Source organism: Lithobates pipiens, unplaced genomic scaffold, assembly GCF_037356315.1.
Source record: "Lithobates pipiens isolate NorthernLeopardFrog02 unplaced genomic scaffold, aLitPip1_a1.2 Scaffold_8, whole genome shotgun sequence".
Classification (NCBI taxonomy): Eukaryota; Metazoa; Chordata; class Amphibia; order Anura; family Ranidae; genus Lithobates; species Lithobates pipiens.
The window spans coordinates 505,450,531-505,462,960 of record NW_027507903.1 but is presented as its reverse complement, the minus strand read 5'-3'; positions in this window follow the sequence as shown (position 1 = coordinate 505,462,960).

The window sequence follows — 12,430 nt, the reverse complement described above, 5'->3', positions numbered from 1 at the left end:
GGTTTGGGACCCAGGAGGGCCGGTGAGTCGGTTCAAGATCAGTGGAGCCCAAGGTGTGAAGAGGCTTTCCGAACCTTGAAGAGGAGCCTTACCACGGCCCCAGTCCTGGCCTATGCCGACCCCACCAGACCATATGAGCTACATGTCGATGCCAGTCATGAGGGCCTAGGCGGAGTGCTCTATCAAGAGCATGAAGAGCAGCTGCGACCAGTGGCCTATGTGAGCCGGAGCCTGACTCCCTCGGAGAAGAACTACCCCACTCATAAATTGGAGTTCTTGGCCCTCAAATGGGCAGTAGTAGACAAACTGAAGGACTATCTCTATGGGGCGGAGTTTACCGTAAAGACAGATAACAATCCTCTGACCTACCTAAACTAAAGTTAGATGCAACCGGACACAGATGGTTGGCTGCATTATCCGGATTCAACTTCAGTCTAAAATACAGACCAGGGGCTGGAAATAGGGATGCAGATGCCCTGTCCCGAAGATCTCATGTCATGGTCGATGACTGGGAAGACTGGACTCAGGTAGCACCGGAAGGAGTGCGAGCACTCTGTCAGGGTGCTGAGTTTCAAGCAAGAGGGGGCTCCAGAGCAGAGGAGATAGGAGTCACCGCAGTGGGAGTCCCTCAACCCTACTGTGGGGTAATTCAACTAGCAGAGGAACTCCTGCCAAAGCTGTCCAGAAAGGAGCTGAGCTATGACCAATTGGAAGACCCCATGGGGAGATTGGTCCTTGAAGCTTTGGAGAATGAGAATCCAGAGGGACTTCGACATCACCCTTCCAAGGAGGCTCGCCTGCTGAGGAAAGAGTTGGATAAGCTACAAGTACATCAGGGAGTGGTCTACCGAAGGGGCCCCTCTGATAACTCAGAAGATAAGTGGCAGTTGTTTCTCCCAGAGAAGCACCGAGAGACGGTACTAATTGCCTTACATGACCAGCATGGCCATCTAGGGGTGGAGAGAACTTTTCAGCTTGTCAGAAGCCGGTTCTATTGGCCCTGTATGAGGGCAGAAGTGGAGGAATATTGCCGTTCTTGTGCACGATGCATCCAGAGGAAGACTCTACCCCAGCAAGCTGCCCCAATGGGCCACCTACAGAGTCAGGGTCCAATGGATCTGGTGTGCATTGACTTTCTCTGCCTCGAACACGATTTTAGTGGATTGGGAAATGTTCTGGTGGTAACCGATCATTTCACCCGTTATGCCCAGGCTTTCCCCACCAAAGACCAAAAGGCCTCCACTGTGGCCAAGGTGCTCATGGAAAAATACTTTGTCCACTATGGATTACCACAGAGAATCCACTCAGACCAAGGAAGGGACTTTGAGAGTCGTCTGATCCGGAACCTACTGGACTCATTGGGAGTAAAGAAGACCAGGACTACACCTTATCATCCACAAGGAGATGCCCAACCTGAGAGGTTTAATCGGACCTTACTAAACATGCTTGGAACTCTAGAGACAGAGAAGAAGCAACACTGGAGCCAACACATATCAGCTCTGGTGCACGCTTACAACTACTCCACAAGTGATGTGACGGGTTACTCCCCCTACCGGCTCATGTTTGGGAGAGAAGCAAGATTGCCGGTGGATCTGGCCTTTGGCATTTCCCTAGACCATGCCTCTGCTACCTCCCACAAGGGATATGTGGACCGACTTAGACACAATTTGAAAGTGGCCCATGAACGAGCTCAGGCGGCCTCGGACCAAAGGGGAGCCCGCAACAAGAGGAACTTCGATCTGAAGGTTCGAGTGCAAGACCTGCAGCCTGGGGACCGTGTACTGCTATGCAATCTGGGGATCCCTGGGAAGCACAAGCTTGCTGATAGATGGAGATCGGAGCCCTATGTCATTTGCAGAAAGCTACCTGGATTGCCTGTGTATAAGCTAAAACCAGAGGGGAAAGTGGGGCCCTTGAAAACTTGGCACAGAAATCATTTGCTCCCGCTTACTGAAACAGTCAGAATACCTCCAGTGAGAAATCCACCTGAATCTGTTTCCATTCTGGATACCCCGGGACCCAGCACTCGGTCTCAGACCTCCCGGGTTAGAGATGGACAAGATCCCCAACGAGGTGAAGGTGGAAGAGGAGAGCTTGAGTGGCTATGGCCTTCATCAACTCCAGAAAATTCTGCCATAGATCTCCCACCTACTGAGGATACACAGGATGGGACACTGAACCCAGAAGCTACAGAGTTCATTCCATCTAGTGGTGTGCCTGAAGGCTGGGAAGATATCCCTAGCATTTACTCAGAAGAGGAAGGAACCGATGTTCCAGAACCAGTGATGCTGTCAGAATGTGTTCCTGAAGTAGAGCCTGTGGCACCAGAGCCTGAAGTCCCAAGAGAACAGAGAGCTCGCCGAGTTGTGAGACCCCCCAAGAAGCTAACCTACTCTCAAATGGGAGAGAGCTCTGAGGACTCTGTTGTGACTGCTAGAAGAAGTGCTGAACGCTCTAATCCTTCCACTGACCATTTGGTGGAGGGCAACCCCAGCTCACTCTCTGGCACAGTTAGGCAGGCCACTCATGTCAGTGTGACCTGTGGGACAGGGAATCCCACCTCTGAGTTCTGGTGGAAATTCCCTGTACCAACATCATACTCAGCACTTTCAAAATTGGTACAGGATATGTGTTAAAAGTTTATCTTTGGGGACCAAAGAGTTTCAGTGGGGGGAGTGTGTAGCGGGGTCTCTTTAAGGACTATAAAACTACTGCTCCCAGAACCCCGCTGGTTCCCAGGATGTTTTGAGTTATGTCTCAAAGACTCATGGGGGAGGATATATAAGGAGGGGGAGAGGCCTAGTTCTTCCTCTTTGGACACCCCCCTCTCTTCAAGCAAGAGGAGATCTGTGCTGAACTGCTGAGGCACAAGGCCTGAAGCCTGGGCCTTGTGCTCTTTTCCAAAGAGCCCTCTGCCAGCCTAGTTGCACCTGAGAGACATTTTCTCATTCCTTGCTGCAGTACACCAGAAGGATTGAAGACTCGGAGGTCGGTGGATCCCTGTTCCTAGACGAAAAGGCAGAGAAACCGGACTTGGACTTGTCCGGGTGGTGAGAGCTGTTTAAAGACAGATGCTTTATCTTTATTATACGTTTGGATTACAAAGTTGTTCTTCAAGTGCACCACCGAAAGATTGCTAGCGAATATTGTTTTACTGGACTTCCATCTAGATCAGTCAGGCCTGACTGCATAGGTAGACAGTGCTGGGTGTTTACCCATGTGGGGAAGTAGCTGAAAAAGGGCAGCGCTAGAGTTGCATAGCAATACTTTATTATGCTGATTACTCTGTTTATCTTTATTACTGGTTACTGCAGGGACCTGATTATGTGTTGCAATCCAAATGTTTGATTCATGTTATTCCTTTTATAAAAACAATAAATAAAGTCAGTTATATACTTTCAAAGATTGTCTATGAGCTTGAGTTACCCACGCACGCACACACACATATTTAGAGTATAAGTGATTTAATGTGTATTGCTAGATACTAACTGTGCCAGAGTGGGTAGTGCAGATTGCCGGGGGGTTGGCGGAGCTGTGCTCAGGACCCAAACCAAACTTGCGGCCCTCTTAAGTGAGGGTATCGCTATACGAGCAATAGTCCAGCTTCGTTGCTGCTATTAATACTCAGCCTGATGCAGCAGTAAATGTGTCAAATGGAATGCCCAAACCTATAATATGCCACCTTTGCTCTTGTGTCCCTTCGCAGCTTGCAACAGCAAAAATTGAGCTTTTTAAAACACTCCTTCCCACGCTGAGCATTGGAAGATGCCACACAGCTCGCAATAGTAAGTGCCGCACACGGCACAACAGGGGTGGACTGACCATTCAGGCATTGCCAGTAGGGGGCCCTATGACAGCTTCCTCTTCAGTCTACCTGTCAATCACAGCTAGCTGATGGGTAGATCGGGTCCCTGCTGCTAAGAGATTGTATATAGTCAGACCTCTCGTGATGTGCTCCTCCCCGCCAGCCCCTCCTCATCCTCCCCCCCAGTCTCCTGCATACTTGCTCTGTGTGTCCCGCTGAATCCCCCCCTCCTCTATCTTCAGTGCCATATGATGAGAGAACCCAGAGGAGGAGCAAAGCTATTCTGCTCACAGGACATGCAGGGAGAGAGGTGAGCTGAGGGAGGAACATCAGTTTGGGGTGGTAAGCTGAGCACAATACCTGGCAAATTTTAATGCCAGGAGGGAAGTTTATGTGGAAATATGTGAAGGGTTGGAATAGCAGCGAGTGTGCGTTTGAGCCCTGCAGAGTTTGCAGCCTCCCAAGCTAACATACATCTTCTAAGCAGGAACACATCACTATCTCCCTAAGCATTCTGTCCAGATAATGTGCAGTTAATTTATGACTTTTCTTTTTAACCCTGTGTTATCCAAACTCTGTTCAATGAAAAGTGTAAACTCACCACATAAACACTCTATATACAAAATAACATTCCCCAATAAAGATCAGAACATGATGTTCACATTTGCATGGAAGCACAATTGAATGAATGCTGATTATTCAGAGAATTACCGTATTTACAGTGCCTTGCAAAAGTATTCGGCCCCCTTGAACTTTTCAACCTTTTGCCACATTTCAGGCTTCAAACATAAAGATATAAAATTTAAATTTTTTGAGAAGAATCACCAACAAGTGGGACACAATTGTGAAGTGGAATGAAATCTATTGGATAATTTAAACTTTTTTAGCAAATAAAAAACTGAAAAGTGGTGTGTGCAAAATTATTCGACTGATGGTGATAAATAGAATCCACCTGTTTGTAAGCAAGTCTCTGTATAAATGCACCTGCTCTGTGATAGTCTTAGGGTTCTGTTGAAAGCGCAGAGAGGATCATGAAGACCAAGGTCCACACCAGGCAGGACCATAATACTGTTGTGGAGAAGTTTAAAGCCGGATTTGGATACAAAAAGATTTCCCAAGCTTTAAACATCCCAAGGAGCACTGTGCAAGCGATCATTTTGAAATGGATGGAGTATCAGACCACTGCAAATCTACCAAGACCTGGCCGTCCCTCTAAACTTTCAGCTCAGACAAGGAGAAGACTGATCAGAGATGCAGCCAAGAGGCCCATGATCACTCTGGATGAACTGTAGAGAACTACAGCTGAGGTGGGAGAGTCTGTCCATAGGACAACAATCAGTCGTACACTGCACAAATCTGGCCTTTATGGAAGAGTGGCAAGAAGAAAGCCATTTCTCAAAGATATCCATAAAAAGTCTTGTCTAAAGTTTGCCACAAGCCACCTGGGAGACACACCAAACATGTGGAAGAAGATGCTCTGGTCAGATGAAACCAAAATCAAACTTTTTGCCCACAATGAAAAACGATATGTTTGGCGTAAAAGCAACACAGCTCATCACCCTCAACACACCATCCCCACTGTCAAACATGGTGGTGGCAGCATCATGGTTTGTGCCTGCTTTTCTTCAGCAGGGACAGGGAAGATGGTTAAAATTGAGGGGAAGATGGATGCAGCCAAATACAGGACCATTCTGGATGAAAACCTGTTGGAGTCTGCAAAAGACCTGAAACTGGAACAGAGATTTATCTTCCAACAAGACAATGATCCCAAACATACAGCAAAATCTACAAAGGAATGGTTCACAAATAAACGTATCCAGGTGTTAGAATGGACAAATGAAAGTCCAGACCTGAATCCAATCAAAAAATTAAAATTTTATATCTTTATGTTTGAAGCCTGAAATGTGGCAAAAGGTTGAAAAGTTCAAGGGGGCCGAATACTTTCACAAGGCACTGTATGTTTATTGAGGATTGGTTTTTCTTTATGTACTAACAGTTAAGCTTCATACACACAATACGCAAAATTGGATGAAAAATACCACTTTTGAAGTGTTCGTACATATGAGAATATAATTATTTATTTATTTTTGGTGGGGGAGTGGATCTTGGGTGGGAGTTCCCACACTTTTTTCCCCAGGACTTGACCCCTGCACTTACTAAATTTAAAGGAGTCATTCATAAGAAAATGTTAAACACTTCTTAGAAAACTCCACTTACCTTTCCCACCGCAGGGTTTTCTGTAGTAAACCAACAGACCAAATCTTCACCCTTCACGTTGGGTTCCGTTAAATCTTCAGGAGCTTCGGATCCTCAAGAAAACCCACAATCCTGGACCTGTAATAGCACCACCACCAGTAAAAACTTTATGGCCTTAATACCAAAAAGTACTGTATCCCGGGGTCCAGCTCTCTAAACAGAAGCATTACAGGCAAGACCTCTGACACTGAATGGATCCAGCTGCATGGCTAGCCCCAGCAGGGATTGCTCCAGTGGAGCTCAGCGCAGCACATCTTCACTTGTGACCAACACCTTAGACACTGGTGAAAAAACTGAGGAACTCCCAGCAGTGGGAGGGGTTACATAGGGAGTGCAATTTTTTGTCTTATAGCGTGCCAGTGTCCATCACCTGAAGGTGGCCTATAACCCACATGTAACTACTATGTAACTACTATGGCTCTGTGTCCCGTGATGTATGATAAGGAAAGAGGGTACGATTCATCCGATTCTGGACCTCAAGACCCTGAACCGTTTTGTACATAAGGGTGCATAAGTTCAGAATGGAGTCCATTCGCTCCTTGGGGGCATCTCCTCATCAGGGGACTTTCTTGCCTCCAATGACATCAAGGATGCCTACCTGCACATTCCGATATGTGCACAACACCAGTGGTTCCTCCGCTTTGCTGTGGGAGAGGAGCATTATCAGTTTGCGGCGTTACCCTTTGGTCTCGCGCCAGCAGGGAATTGCTGTTCTGGGCTACCTGGACAACCTTCTGCTGCAAGCAGAGTCCCCAGCAACCCTGAGGGGCGACGTGGAGATAGCTATTCAGACTCAGCAGATTTTGGGTGGCTGATAAATTACCAAAAGTCTGCTCTGATTCCAGTTCAGAAATTGGTTTATCTGGGTCCGACTCTGGATTACGCTCTCGCCAGAGTGTTCCTTCCGCAGGACAAACTCCAGAAGTTGCAGGCGGCAACCTGCTTACCGCTGTCCAGCAGGTGGGTCTCCCTGCAGACTTGCATGCGGGTGCTAGGCCTGATGGTGTCTACGGTCGAGGCGGTCCCATTTGCTCAGTTCCATATGAGTCCCCTGCAAAAGGAGATCTTGTTAAAATGAGACAAATGACTCTGGACAGTCAGATTAGGCTGAGCTAAGGAACCAAAGGGTCCCTGATCTGGTGGCTTCATTCCCCGGCTCTTTGGCAGGGGAAATCCTTTCTCCCTCTGTACTGGATGGTGGTCACCACCAATGCCAGTCTGTCTAGGTGGGGAGGAGTCCTGGGTCTGAGCTCGGCTCAGGGATGCTGGAGGAATCCAGGTTACCTATCAACATCTTGAAACTCCGGGCGATCAGACTCTATCTGGATCATTGGAGGGATCGACTTCAGGGGAACCTGATATGGATCCAGTCGGACAATGCCGCGGCGGTGGCCTATGTCAACCACCAGGGAGGAACAAGGAGTGTCTTAGCGGGCCTGGAAGTAGCAGGCATTCTCCGATGGACAGAGTATTTTGTCCTGGCCATCTCTGCATCCATATTCTGGGGGTGGACAACTGGCAGGCGGATTACCTCAGTTGACAACTGTTGGACCAAGGGGAGTGGTCCCTTCATCAGGAGTTATTTCAACAGATATGTCTGCATTGGGGCTCTCCAGAGGTAGATCTAATGGCATCCCAGGTCAACAGGAAGGTGCAAAGGTTTGTGGCCAGGTCTCGGGACCCTCTGGCAGATGCCTCAGATGCTCTGGTGGCTACGTGGGGCCAGTATCATCTGATCTACGCTTTTATTCCTCTCAAGCTTTTGCCTCAGCTGTTACGCAGGATTGAGGCCGAAAGAATTCCGGTCATTCTAGTGACCCCAGACTGGCCTTGTTGGTCCTGGTATGCCGACCTGGTGCTTCTGATCACAGACGCCCCCCTGGTGGCTGATTCTTAGGGAGGATCTGCTATTCCAAGGGCTGATCTACCACCCTGCTTTACCATCGCTGGCTTTAACAGCCTGTTTGTTAAAAGCCAGGTGTTGAAGGATAGAGGCATACCTGCGTCAGTGATTCCGACACTACCCAAAGCTAGGAAGTCTACTTCAGTGTTTCTCAACTCCAGTCCTCAAGGCGTCCCAACAGGTCATGTTTTCAGGCTTTCCATTATTTTGCACAGGTGATTTGATCAGTTTCACTGCTGTTTCATCTGAGGGAAATCCTGAAAACATGACATGTTGGGGCGCCTTGAGGACTGGAGTTGAGAAACATTGGTCTACTTCCAGGAAGGTATATCATTGGACGAGGAAAGCGTATGTAACGACACCCCGAGTATGAAAGGGATTAAAGCCGCTTAGGGCATTCTATTTCCGAGCACAAAGGCAGCTACTGAACACTCCAATCAGCCAAACAAGAAACAAATAATTCTTCCCCCCAAGTATGAGACAAGGCTCTGTACGGAGGGTCAAACAGGAATCAGCCTTTTTATTGAAACACATGCAGGCTCTTTTTATACACTTGAGAATACTGCAGGCGCCACATGAACAATGACCCGGAAGAACCCACAACATCACAAATGGTTACATAACGACCCCCAAATACACATTATTCTGAGTGTCAATATCTCCCCTAGCGGACAACAGGTGAGTTCATTAGCACACTTAATAATAGGTGAAGGGAAAACTGCCTCAGACAAGATTAACTCAATTTACTTATCCAGACAAAAGCAACATCGTTAAGCAATAGACAGTCGATCTCTTACATTGAACTTCCTGGAATGCCCATATTAGGAGGTATACTTCCTGGCCATAGATCTCACAGTTTACAGGGGATACAATCTTCATATTTCTTGAGAGGTATTGTTAATGAATATTACTGTCCCATTTGAAGTAATCCAATCATATTCTCAGGGTTCATTCTTGTCTTGGTCACCCTGCGCCAAAAAGTGACTCCCATCACAGTGTACATTTCATGGTGTGAGTCAGTGGGGTTTCACCCATGTTCCTTTTTGGAGTACCATCAATGGCCAGGTGTCGACTTTGCTGTCTTTCTTTTAACACCCCTTGACTTCCCATTCCCTGGTGCGTACTTTCATTCAGGGGGTGCAACAAGTGGTTCCACCAGTACGATCTCCCTTGCCACCGTGGGACTTGATTCTGGTGCCTTCGGTTCTACAGAAGCCTCCGTTTGAAAATATTTGAGAAATTTCCCTGCTCACTCTGTCACAGAAGGTGGCCTTCTTGGTGGCTATCACCTCTGCTCACAGGGTGTCGGAATTGGCAGTACTATCCTGTCGCACGCCCTACCTGGTGATTCATAAGGACAAGGTGGCCCTTATCCTTTGTTCCTTCCAAAAGTTGTTTCTGATTTCCCTTTAAATGAAGACATTGTGCTGCCTTCCCTATGTCCCGGGCCTCAACATCCGATGGAATTTGCCTTACACATCTTGGATGTAGGGTGTATTTGGCAGCCACTGAGTCCTTTCGGAGGTCAGACTCCCTGTTTGTGATCGCGGACGGCCCAAAGAAGGGGCTGTCTGCTTCCTCGGCAACCATTTCTAGCTGGATCAGACAGACGGTGACTCAGGCCTATACTGTCAGGGGTCGGGTTCCTCCCTTCCTGGTGAAGGCACACTCTACTCAGGCGCTGAGTGCCTCCTGGGCCTTCTGTGATCAGGCATCAGTGACGCAATTGTGCAAGGCGGCCACCTGATTGTCGGTGCACACTTTCAAAAAATTTTACAAAGTGGATGTGCTGGCATCTGCAGATACCTCTTTTGGCTGCAAGGTTCTGCAGGCTGCGGTCTAGAGGGGTTTTCCCTCATGAAGGGGTTTTCTTGCTGTCCAGGTTGGGATCAAGTTGTTCCCATTGAGCTTCAGATTATCTGGTTGGCCTGTTTTTTTTGCTGACTGCCCCACCCCTCATGTTTGGAACTGCTTTGGGACATCCCTATGATTCTGAATAAGGAAGCGCTGTGTCTGTCAATGAATGAATGAGAAAATAGCATTTTTGACTTACCGTAAAATCAGTTCATTGACCCACCCCTCTATGGAGTTTTTAATTCTCCTGACACTGCTTGTGACAAATCTGAAGGCCTATAGCAGAGAGGTGGGTGTATATTATCTAGGACTGCCCATGGGCATAGCAAAGTTTTTTTTTCTGCCACGTGTCCTAGTCCTGTAGGAGGCAATATAACCCTATGGTTCTGAAAAAGGAAGCGCTATGTCTGTCAATGAACTCAGTGAAGGAGATTTTATGGTAAGTCAAAAATACTAATTTTTTTGTGTTAGAAAGAAAGACAAAAAAACACCAAAAAACGATATTTGTTTACTTGCTGCTCTAAATCCAATAAATTTCTTCCTAATTTTAGGCCAATATGTATTCTGCTACATGTGTTTGGTAAAAAAATTTCAATAAGTGTAAACTGATTGGTTTGTGCTAAAGTTATAGCGCCTACAAACTGGGATTGAAAAAAAAAAAAAATGTAATAGTAATGGTGGCAATCAGTGACTTATAGCGGGACTGCAATATTGCGGCGGACAAATGGGAAACCTAACTGACACGTTTGACACTTTCTTGGGAACCAGTGACATTATTACAGTGATCAGTGCTAAATATATGCACTGTCACTGTACTAATGACACTGGCAAGGAAGGGGTTAATATTAGGGGAGATCAAAGGGTTAAACTGTGTGCCTAGCTAATGTTTCAGTGTAGTGGGGGAGGTGCTTTTACTAGTGGAAGGCATGGATCCGTGTTTCTGCTTTATAGGAACACAGGATCCATGCCTTCTGTAGTGACAGAACAGCAATCTGCTTTGTTTTCATAGACAGACTGCCATTTTGTCAGTGTACCAAACGATCATCGGGTCTGAGGGAAACGCTTCTGTGCAAAACCTGGAACTGCAGAATCAGGTACCGTATTTTTCGGACTATAAGGCGCACCTAAAAGCCTTAAATTTTCTCACAAATCGACTGTGCGCCTTATAATGCGGTGCGCCTAATGTATAGCAAAAATCTGTCAAAATGTTTTAGCATGGCCAGCATGTTGTACTGTTCCTAGCTTGGTAATCCTACGAAGCTGCACTGCTTGGATTGGGCATTACGGCCATCGTAGTCAGGAGGTGTGCGCATTCATTCTTTCATTTTCTATACTCGCTGCCCAAAAAATGGCTCCTGTTAAGAGACATGCTTACGAAGCGGATTTCAAACTCAAGGCTATCAGTCACGCAGTACAACATGGAAATAGAGAAATGTTGAGTTATTGTTAAAGACCATGTTATGGCTATTGTGAAAGAGTTGAATAAAATTTGACTTACTGTATCAGAGTTTTGTTTCATTTAATGCGCCTTATAACCCGGTGCGCCTTATATATGAAAATAAACCCCGTTAGTAGCCGATCATTGCTAGTGCGCCTTATAACCCGGTGCGCCTTATAGTCCGAAAAATACGGTATATAAAGTGATTCTGTGCAGCATGCCCATCCTGTAGCAGTAAATGTGCTATGGGGCGGTCGGCAAGTGGTTAAAATAAGATAAAAATTAATTTGGGCACAGTGTTACATGACCAAGTAATTGTCAGTCAAACTATCACAGCACTGAAAAAAAGGCCTGGGCAAGAGAGGGGTGTAACACTCAGGTGGTAAATTTGTGAACAATGTTTTCTGTATTTGTCAATAATGTTTTTTGTCATCTTTGCAGGATTAATGAGTAGCTGTTCAAATCACTGAATAAAACAATTTGCTTTTATTTCTCTTGCAATGGGAACGTGATGCAGTCAGGGACCTGCTTATGTCATTGGTTGCCCTCTCCCAGCTGTAGTAATAGTGTCCCTGCTGCTGCCGCTTTTATGCTTGGAATGCTGTCTTCTCTATGCACCTGGTCAAACATTCCGTGGCCTGCAGCCTCCTCAACCCAGCAGGCAGATGATGTATTCTGCATACAGAGGACCTTAGAGGGTCACGCAGATGTCACTTTAATATTCAAGTTTACTCAACACAATATAACTTATAATTAACAGAGTAAAAAAGTGTTCTAAGAGAAGTGATCTGTAAAATGTGGAGGACGAAAATGGCTACTTTTTTTTACCATAAAAATATTTTATTTTACAATTGAGGGATCATTTACAATTTTGCAGTGTGTTACCGAGCGCTGTGTCAAGGCTGTCCTGTCCATTGAAAACAGTGGGCTGTCAACACACCAAAACATCCCACAAGTTGGACATGTTATAAAATTTGTATCGCAATGAACTGGGCATTGCCTTAATGCTTTGGGGTGCCTTTCAAAATCTATGGCACTGAAACGCATTATCATACCTCTCAACTCTCCCTGATTTAGAGGGGACTGTCCCTGATTTTGAGCAGTGTCCCTCTGTCCCTCATTCCTCCTGATTTGTCCCTCATTTTGATCTGATCTATATAATTGTATATATAAT